The sequence below is a fragment of the Prionailurus viverrinus genome, chromosome C1 (genome assembly GCF_022837055.1).
Source record: "Prionailurus viverrinus isolate Anna chromosome C1, UM_Priviv_1.0, whole genome shotgun sequence".
NCBI classification, from domain to species: Eukaryota; Metazoa; Chordata; class Mammalia; order Carnivora; family Felidae; genus Prionailurus; species Prionailurus viverrinus.
In genome coordinates this window covers 43125462-43136786 of record NC_062568.1, presented here as the reverse complement: position 1 = coordinate 43136786, position 11325 = coordinate 43125462, and the positions used below count along the sequence as shown (strand labels likewise).

General features: G+C 39.6%; 1 pseudogene; it reads left to right on the top strand.

The window, feature by feature from the left end:
- Nucleotides 1–10186: 10186 nt before the first annotated feature.
- Nucleotides 10187–11066, top strand: LOC125171600 (ADP-ribosylation factor-like protein 6-interacting protein 6; annotated as a pseudogene).
- Nucleotides 11067–11325: the final 259 nt, after the last annotated feature.

Here is an 11325-nt window from a genome sequence, read left to right as displayed (position 1 = left end):
GGAGGAGAAAGCAGGGTAGGGAGAATCAGAGAGATTTGGAAAGGGGAGATTTCAACCCCTGGGTATCAAAGTAAGCATTAAACAACAACCTCCCTATCTGCTCCTCAGACCAGATCTCTGTTTCTCCATGCCTGAAAATAGCTGAGTCCGGATCCCTCTAGCCAGATAATAGATGACATGGATTTCCTACCTAGTTCCTTCTACCCGCTTTGCCAGTCACTGTCCCACCGATCCACCATGAAATTTCACAAGAGGAAACACTTGCCTAGGAACATTAATTCTAAGTCTGATTTAAACATTGACTATCAGTCCTGACCTACATTAATCAAAATGTGTTCTTCCCTCACAGGGCCTTAGCAGCCCCTGTGCCTTTGATCATTTGAACCACTGGTTCCTTCAAGAGGGTGCTAGCCTATCCACCCCAGTTTATTCCTTTCTTCCTCATAGCCATCCACTCCTAGTCTCCTACCTTTATTCTTCTACTCCCTTCTAAGCTCACCCCCCCTTTCCTATACCCAGATTGTCAAGGACTATGACAATCATTTCTGTTGAAAATAAATAGATCAAGGTCCTTTACGATTAGTTATCTGCATACCTGAGAACAGTCCATTCACTATCTTTCCTTCTGCTCTTCTGGATAACTCGTGAGTTGCCTAAACCTGTCATATTATTTCATAATCCTTTGCCTCATCAAAAGATGCCCTTTCTTCCTAGTATGGCATCCCCTAACCTCTTCATACATCTAAATAAAACTCAAGTCTCAACTCTACTGGGACCCCATCTACGAATATCCACACCTGTGGTTCTTACACAGTGGTTCTGCACATCAGAATCACTTGGAAGCTCTAGAAATAAAACTGAGGCCTGGGACCCACCCTCAGAGGTTCTGATTTCATTGGTCAGGGGTGCCACCTGGGCACATGGGTTTTTAGCACCTCCCCAGGTGATTCTAATGTGCAGCTAAAGTTGAGAACTACCACTAGAGATGATATGAATGCCCTCCAGCTGCAACTCTGTAATACTCTACGCATCATTATCAAAACTTCCAACCCCGTACATTTAGTTGTCTGTGGACCATTCTTTATGCGACTTTACATCCCCAGTACCCGCTTCAAAACATAGACGAATGTTCACCACACAGGTTTTGAGTAAATGAAGGAATGAAGTTATTTCATGTTTATATACGAAATTGTTACCACGTAGTGAGATAAGAAAATCTGAACTACCCTTGGGGGGAAAAAAATCACATAAATGGAGAATAAAGGAAATAGTACAGCTGGAAGTTGTTGCCTGATGTGAGAGTCGTGTTTGGAGCCAGGAAAAACATAGAATGATTCCGGAGCAACACAAAAAAAGAAAAACATCAGCAGGTCTTTTACAAAAGTAACAAAATGAAATAACTGACAGTCACACTTTTTCCCCAGTGTCCTAAAAATATCAACAAAAATGAATCTAGAACTGCTCTGGTACCTGCTGTTTCATAACTCTGATGATTAGATAACATGCAAGCATTTTTTTTAATTTTTTTTTTAAGTAAGCTCTGGGCCTAACATGAGACTTTATCTCATGACCCAAAACCAAGAGATGCATGCTCTACCAACTGAGGCAGCCAGGCACCCCAACATGTTAGTACTTTTATGTATTTTATTTTGTTTTGTTTTGTTTTGTTTTAATTTATTTATTATTTAACTTACATCCAAGTTAGTTAGCATATGGTACAACAATGATTTCAGGAGTAGATTCCTTAATGCCCCTTACCCATTTAGCCCTCACGACCCCTCCAGCAACCCTGTTTGTTCTCCATATTTATGAGTCTCTTTTGTTTTGTCCCCCTCCCTGTTTTTACATTATTTTTGTTTCCCTTCCCTTATGTTCATCTGTTTTGTATCTTAAAGACCTCATATGAGTGAAGTCATATGATTTTTGTCTTTCTCTGACTAATTTCACTTAGCATAATACCCTCCAGTTCCATCCACGCAGTTGCAAATGGCAAGATTTCATTCTTTTTGATGGCTGGGTAATACTCCATTGTATATATACACCACTTCTTCTTTATCCATTCATCCGTCGATGGACATTTGGGCTCTTTCCATACTTTGGCTATTGTTAATAGTGCTGCTATAAACATGGAGATGAATGTGTCCCTTCGAAACAGCACACCTGTATCCCTTGGATAAATGCCTAGTAGTGCAATTGCTGGGTCGTAGGATAGTTCTATTTTTAGTTTTTTGAGGAACCTCTGTACTATTTTCCAGAGTGGCTGCACCAGCTTGCATTCCCACCAACCATGCAAAAGAGATCCTCTTTCTCCACATCCTCACCAACATCTGTTGTTGCCTGAGTTGTTAATGTTAGCCATTCTGACAGTTGTAAGGTGGGTTGTGTATTTTTCTGATTCAGCACATTGAATATATCCTGCCTCTCCTTTCTGGCCTGCCAAGTTTCTGTGGATACGTCTGCTGATCTGTCTTCCCTTGTAGGTTAAGGACTTTTTTTCCCTTGATTGTTTCATGATTCTTTCCTTGCCTGAGTATTTTGTGAATTTGACTATGATATGCCTTGTTGAGGACTGGTTTTTGTTGAATCTAATGGGAGTCCTCTGTGCTTCCTGGATTTTGATGTCTGTGTCTTTCCCCAGGTTAGGAAAGTTTTCTATGATTTACTCACATAAACTTTTTACCCCTTTTTCTCTCTCTTCATATATAGGACATGTATAATTCTGATGTTGTTCCTTTCTAATGAGTCACTGATTTCTAATTCTTAAATTGTGCTTGTTTGTCGTAGTCTCCCTCTTTTTTTCTGCTTCATTGTTCTCCATAAGTGTGTCCTCTATCTCACTGATTTGCTTCTGCTTCATCCATCCTTGCCACCGTGGCAACCATTGGAGATTACAGATCAGTTATAGCATTTATTTCATCCTGACTAGCTTTAACCTCTCTTATATCCACAGAAAGGGATTCTAATCTATTTTCAACACCAGCTAGTATTCTTATTATCATGATTCTAAATTCTGGTTCTGACATCTTGCTTGTCTGTGTTGATTAAGCCCCTGGCTGTCATTTTTTCCTATTCTTTCTTTTGGGGTGAATTCCTTCATTTCCTCATTTTGAAGGAAGAAAAGGAATTAATACGGTAACAAAAAATAAAATTAAAAAATTGAAAACAACAGAAAGAAATCAAAAAAAGGATGCTGGATCCTAGGTGTGTTTCGGTCTGGTGGTTGAAAGGAGCTTGATATACTAGAGAAAACAGGGACTGATAAGAAAAGGGGGAAGAAAAGGAAAATGTTTAAAATTTTGAAAAAATGAATACAATAAATTAGAATAAAATGAAATGATGGAAGGAAAATAGAATTTTAAAAATTTACAAAACAGTAAAAAATAGAGTAGAAACAAATTAAAGAATACTATCTTTAATAAAGGTGGAAAATAAAAATAAAAATTTTCCCTTTCTCTACTCAAGAATAAGAAAAGAGAAAGAAAAAAATTGAATAGATGGACCAGTGACCAGACTGAAATACAATTGAAATTGCATCGGTTTTCCCTAGAAGTCAAACTACGAAGCACTTTATAGTCCATAAACTAAGCAGGCAGAAAGACTTGTGGTGTTGCTGAAGAGCGAGGTTGGCCCAATTGGACAGGGCTTAGTGTAATGGCTCCCTTCTCCACTAGATGGCGCTGCTTACCTTACTGTGGTGGATTGTTGTGGTGCATGTATGCGCATGTGCGGAAGAGGTAAAAATGGCGTTACCCAGCTACCCAGCCTCTCAGATGGGAACTCTGTTCTCCCCCATGGGCAATCGAGTACCTCTCCTTTGTCTCTGGCCTCCATCCACTGCCCGCTTTTACACTGTCTATGACCAAGCTGTTAGGCTGCCAGGCGGCACCTCCTTCTGGGTTTTTTCTCAGAGGCAGCTGTGTTTCCCACCCCTCACTTCTGAGAGACTGCAGCTTTGACCCGCTCAGATCCTATGGGGAAGGGTCTCACTAAGCAATGTCTGGTCGCCAGCGCACCCCCCAGGAACGTTCAGGAGACCATGCGGCTGATGCCCAGAGACTGCGGCTAGGTGCCAGCCTGCCCCAGAAAAAGTCCATGCTATTGTGTAGCAGCAGCATTTCAGGGATTATGGTAAATTACAACACACATCTGGCACCAGGTTTCCCCCCTAATGTCCTTGTTCCATCATCAGCGAATGGGATTGTTCTCCGATCTGCTAGCCCCCAACCTATGCCAAACGTCCTCCCAGCAGGGGACCTGCCACTCTCCATGTGACCTGCGGACCCCTCAGACTTCGCTCTCTGCTCCTGAGGATTCACCCTTCCCACCAGAGATCCACCAGTTATGAGCTTCGGACTTTTAGACTCTGTGCTCCCCCTGTTGATACAGTCTTAATGGAATTTAAACCCTCTCCTTTCTCCTTTCTCCCTTTTTTGTTCAGTCCCTCATGTACTCTTTCTTTTCTCTCTAGCTGCTTTCATGGAGGAGATGCTTTCCCATACTCTCCCCCTGTCTCCGTCCTGTCTCCACAAGCAAAAACAGCTCCTTGCCCTCTGCAGGTTCTCTCTCCCCCAGTTCACCTCTCCGTGCCACATACCTGCTGAGTTCTGTGGCTCAGGTTATGCAGAATGTTGTGTTAATCCTTAAATCAGTTTTCTAGGTGTGCAGGATGGTTTAGTGTTGATATGGCTGCATTTCAGGGACGAGAGACATAAAAAAAAAAAAAACACTTCCATGCTGTTCCACCATCCTGGCCCCTCCCTCATAGTTTTCTATACTTTTAAACTAACTTACAGATTTGATCCCAAGTCATAAAGTTCTTTTTAAGTTGGTGGAACTTAATGCCCTTTATATTACTGAAGCACCTGGATTCCCCTCACTTTATTGTTAATACTCCATCTTCTTATTTGAAGGCAAACACCAGAAGATAAAAAGATTTAAAGGACAGTAAAATAAACATGAAAATAAATCCTGGGGATCACTAGAAGACTATATGTAATGCCAAACAATACTTTTTTGGAACATCCTCCAATTATGGTGTGTTTAATCTTGGGTAAATATTAACTATAAATTTAATTATAAGATTGTTAGGTAATATAAGCCAATTTTGCAAAACAAATGAACAAAACTTGAATTCTAGGTTTATGATTATGTATATGCTATGACAACATTTACTCTTTCTTAAGTGTGTAATAATTGCAAAAAAAAAAAAGCATTTAGAACATATTATTTTCAAATTAAAGGGATAGAGAGCATTTTTAAGAAAAGTCGGCCCTGTCATTGGAGGTACAATCTCCAAAGCTGACAATAAGAATTCAATAGAATTCTATCCATTTTCAAAGGTCTTAAATTGAAACTGATGAATTCTAATATTTCTATGATTCCTGACTTATAACAGTATTAATATGTTACAAAATAGGCCATGTTGAAAATAATGCCATTTACAGAAGGGTTTTCAGGAGTCTGCTACCTTCCTGAAGTTGAAAAACAGGGTAATCATTTTTATCTATATAGGTGGATGTTGATTTGTTTCACTCTTTTCTGTTTTCATATAATCAGGTACTTTTGTTAGTACTATTTCTTTGGTCTTTGAAAGTAGTAGATGAGCACAAGTATCAGAGTTTGCATTACTGTTGCTGACTGTCTAGTAGGCAATTTCCATGTTCCACTAAAAACTTAGGAAAGGGAAATTGTCTTGCCTAATAATAAATCCTTAGGATGAAGGAAAGATTGTTTCAATGCTTGAAATTGTGGACAAGAAACAAATATTTACAAAAACTATTCAGGTACTATAAAGGAGGGAAGCTGGCCACTAAGACAACATGTTGGGAGCTAAAGAGAATGACAAATCTCAAAGAAAGGCATTCAGATTATCATCGCCATCATCACCAACATCATGCTGTCCACCATTTGGTCCCTACTTTAAATAATGGTTTCCCCTGAAATAAGGAATTCTAACAATAAAATTGGTCAAGAAATCACACACAATAAATGTTTATTTAGAGATACTCCTGAGTCCTAAGCAAACTATATCTATCAGCAAAATTGCATAGCTGAAATAACTTGACACAAAATTACACAAAAATTTTTTTCTTCTTGCAACATATTTTATTAGATTTACCTATTACCTAATAGACTTTGCAACTAGAAGGCAAGAATAAAGAAAATTTAAATCTAGAAATAAATATTTACTTAGTACCTAATATTTCTAGAACCTATACCAGAATTATTTCATATGTTAGTTTATTTAATCCTCCCAATAGATTATAAAGAAGGTTTTATCAATCCAGGCACAAATGATGGAACTGCAAACAAAGATAGTAAGTGAATTATTCAATATCACACTAATAAACAACAGATTTAGGACTGGAACCCATGTTTTTCTGTCTTAATCCAATCTCTTTCCACAACATCATAAAAAAAACTATCCTTAATAAACCATTTCAATTATCATGGTGACATTAATGTTTATTGAAAAAGATGTATAGGTATATTTTGAACTTCGTTGTCCAAAGTAGTCTTCACTAACATTGCTTTATTTGGTAATTTCTCTGTGGAAACACTATATAGTAAAATTTTTTTACAAAATATCAGCAAAGTCTATTTTTCAATTGCGTTGACATAAAGCAAACCAACTTTTATAAAAAATATAAAATAATTTTAATGATGGTAGTGTTGTAATTATGCTCTCTTGTAGAAAATAGCTAAGAGTAACATTTGGCATCACAGAACATTCTGTCATGTGAAATTTGCATTAAAATGTTATTCTGGATGAGAGGTATTTGTCAGTCTCGTTCAAATATCATAGAAATAATTCTCAAATCAATTAAATGCTGCTAACCTAAAAAAATAATGCACTACATTGCCAATTCAGAAAAAGATCTCAGCATCATCACAATTATGCCTGAAAGCATCTGGACAACACAAATTTCAATGTGGCTAAAAGCCTAGTGACACTTTTACTGCAGGATTGCATGACCTCAATCATTCAGTTAGATTTGTGTGTAACTATTGCTTCTAGAATATGATATCTATTTCACACCTGAAAATGAATGCTTTTTAAATATGTTTCATCATTTCTTTCACATTGATTCAGTCTAAGGTATTCCCAAGTGAGAATTTATGAGCACACAGAGAGAAGATACATATATGTATATATAATTGTTAAATGCCAGTGTGTAAAATGATCTCCAAATATCCTTAAATAGAAAAGAATCAATACTACAGCATTTGCTTCCCAGGTTTTCACCACGATTGTAATCATGTAAAATGCATGCATAAAAGCAAACATAAACATTTTAAAAGCCTAGAATGATACCTTTACCCAGCCCTTTGCTGTAGGAAGTTGGCCTTTGTACCAATACAAATTTTTAGCACAGGGATATAATGAAGAGAGCAGCATCAAAAAATCAGAGCACCATTTATTTTCCCCCATAGACACTCCTATTATTAGTATGATACTTAAAATGAACCTCTTTCCTACTTCCTCTGTTCTCTAGGGTTAACTAGCTTTGCTGCAATAACAGGAGCCAATTCTCCCTCCTGCCTGAAGTCTAGACAATAGCTAACCTTGCACCTTTTTCACTTGCCAGAGGTTACAAAGGCATTTATTAGGCATGTGTGAATAGGCCAGTGCAATGAAGAGTCATCGCTAATGTGAACAGCAATCCCTGACTATATGCAAGATATAAAACCTACCCACACAAAGTAACACATTAGCATCTCTATGATAAATATGTGGGATCCAGGCTCAAGGATGGCCCACAATAAACCTCATCCCTAGAATTAACACCCCTGTGTGTTCCCCTGCCACAATGGATAGGACTAGACCATGATATCAAGAGAATATTATAGAAACCACAGAGTGTCACTTCTGAGCCCTGGTCACAAAAGCTTTCTTTCTCTTGGATCATCTACTCTGGGGAAGATAGTCACCATGCATTGGAGAAACTCAAATAGTCCTATGGTGATGCCTTTAGGGTAAGGAACTAAATAAAGCCTCCTGCCAATTTCCAGCACCAATTTATCCACCGTGTGAGTGAACCATCTTGGGAAAGGCTCCGCCAGCCCTAGTCAAGCCTTCAGATGACTGCAGTCTTGGCTGGCATGTAACTACAACCTCAACTACTATGGTAGTTGATACTATGATACAAGATACTATGGTATCTATCTACCTATCTATCTGCTGTACAAAATGTTTTGCTTAGTGTTTTAAGCAATAAATCCCAAGATGGGCCTCTTTGGTTTGAAGGTTATTCTGAGCTGAAGAAAATGGAGGCCATGCTACCTCAAGAGAAACTTTTGCCCCTTCCTTAACTACATAGAAGAATCTAAATTGGGGATCTTTCCCAGAATAAGAGTTATCAGCAGACATAAATTTTATCTGAATGACCCATCTGTATGGCCAGGCAAGCATCTAATTACCAAACACCTGCTTTTCTTCTTCTCACCCTGTGAAATGCATTCTTTTGACGTCCCAGACCTCCACCCCACTCTCCTTAGGTCAGGATGACATATATACCTCATTTTGCCTGACACTCTTTGGAATTTCCACATGTGTGTTGATTCCCCATATATGTGCTATTAAATCTGATTTTCTCCTGTTAATCTGCCTCATGCCAATTTGATTCTTAGTCCAGCTACAAGAACCCTTGAAGGGGACAGAAATTCTTGCTCCCTGACAACTTTTTGTACACCTACAACTCAAATCTATTCCACATGGATTGGGGATGCAGTAGTGTTCAGGAGAACAAAAATTTCAGTTTAAAGATTTTACTTACCAAATGTTCTGTACTTAGTAAATAATAATTATTATTGCTATAGATTAACAGTATGTATGCTAGGTTGAAGGCTTTAAATTTTTTTTTGACATTTTAGTTACCAAATTTATCTCAGATACATACATGAGTAGGCATAGCCCTGATGTTGAAAGGTAACTTACATATTTTCAATTGAAACTGAAACTACTGAAGCTGACAGGTTAAGTTAACAAACGTTTGGCCATGCTACTGTAAAGAAACTCTGGCTGACTTATTTATGAGGCTGTTTTGCGTAAGTGGCCCTGACCACAGATGAAACCATCTGAAACTGAAGTACACCAGGATGAATTCTTGCAGTTGCACAGAAAGGTGGGGTGGGGGTGGCGGGCAGGGAAGTAACCTGTGAGGACACACCCTGAGATCCTCCTGTCAATCTGTCAGGTTGGCCAGCCATTTTTTACACATAAGAGCTATGTACCAGCACAATCACTCGGTAGGCGGCGCCTGTGAGAAGCACTACATTCCCCCCTTTTCCAACGGCCAGTTACCTACATCCGCCCTCAAGACACGCCCCACCCCATAAAATCCTGTAAATACTCAGCTCTCCCTTTCCTTGGGGAGGAGGATTTGAGAAATTTTTTCCCATCTCCTTGCGTGGTGCCCTGCATTAAAACCCTTTTTCTCTGCCACAAAAACTGGCGATAGTCTTCAGGCTCAGCTGCACATCACGCAACAGACCCTTGGTGGGTAACACTACCATGGGTGACTTTTGTGCATCCAGAAGCCCCAGCTTGCAGAGATCTGTGTAAACCCTTATTTCACTAGTTTACTTTTTCAAAAACTTAATTAAGAATGAAATTTAAAATTTCTACGGTATAGTTTTATAAAAGTCTGGAATAGTTTTCTTTTTCCTACCTATCCCCTGTATGTCCCTTAAGTTATGTCTGATTTCTCTCTCTTGCCATCCTCCCTTTTCTCACTTCCCATTCACTCCTCAACCTACTGTAGTACGGTGGGTACCAATCATGTTATATTGTTCTTAAAAGGTCACCAAAGGTCTCTTTTTATATCCCCTTTTGTAAGCAGAAAGAGTTAAATGCCCTCAGAAAAAGATGAGACGTAGATTTCTTGACATAAGTCATTTTAGGCTCCCAGCCACCTTGTGATCTATGCTACTTGCCCAAATCACATTTCTTGCAGAACTTCCTGGGATATTTGCAGTTGCAGAAGAATTGACCTTGGTAATGATTTTAAGGAAACAAACAAACCAAAAGAGAAAAAAGAAAAAGAAAAAAAGGTGAGAACAAACAGCCACTGTCAGGCCAGGAGATAGCCTAATCATATCGGGGACAATAAATCAGTAATAAAAGTCTTCACTGCTGGTTCAGAAGTAAAGATTGACTAACATTCTTGAGCTATCTTTGCTGGATCTAAAGCCCCTTGAGTACTCACAAACAGGACCAACTAAAGCAAAATAATTAACATTGCTGACTCTTGCCAGCCTTCATGACCCGGACCTGGACTCTGGCACTTTAAGATGACTTATGCCCCTTTTCCTACCATGTCCACACATGGTTGGTTCTTGGAGAGTGGGAGGCATTCAGCTGCTCTGTGCCAAAGCCCTGGCACCCCTGTTGTTTGCCTGGCCTACATTTTCTGCCTTCATTCCGGGAGACAGTAGCAGTGAAGGTGAAGTGGATGATGAGAAGGACGGATGCGACTCAAGTTGCATGCCACTTGCGGAAGGAGTTCTCGGCGGGGGCGTCATCAGAGCCTAGAAAGGTCTCGTTGCTCCAGGAGGATGGAGACAGGTCTCCAGTTCTGCCAGATAAGCACAATGACATTTTCTGGGTGGTTGCGGGTGGCTGAGCCCAGGCTCAGCAGAGGCTGGTACAGGTCCTCTCAATTCTCTGTTTGCTGCTGTTCGCCTTCTTTCTCGCCATCATCTACCTGATAGTAAAAGAGTTATATGTTGAGAATTTGAAGAATGAAGAGGATGTAGACACTGGGCTACTAGGATTCTGGACTCTACTTAGCATATCTCTGTCTGCAAGATTCTCCTGCTGTAGCTTTTCTTGCACAGTGACTAATCTTGACTTTTTTGAACCAGGAAGATTTCCTCCTACTCCTCTTTCACCTGCCAGGTGCAAGAAACTGACCACACATTCTTTCCACATGGGCTGCATAGCATGGCAGAGTGTTGTAGCTGCTCTTATTGTAACATGGTATCTCATGTTAACCCACATTGATACAATATTTTTGGCAATACTTAGTCCTGATTGTATGAGAGGAAGAGATAGGATAAAATAGGCAGAGGGAAAGTATAGGACCTTAAGTCCCTGGGTGGGGAAAAACACTATTTTGGAACAATGCTGGGAGTGTCTGACCACAGCAAACCACCTTAGGCTTAAGGTCCTTCTTAAGAATGTAACAGACCCCACCTACTCCCCCTCAGGTTTCCCTCTGGAATTTGACAAAAGCTCTAACTCTGGCCGTAGGCCACCCCTCATACAATGGAAACAGGTCAATCAGGAATGGACAACCTAGCACCCAGTGCTATGAAGCCAAT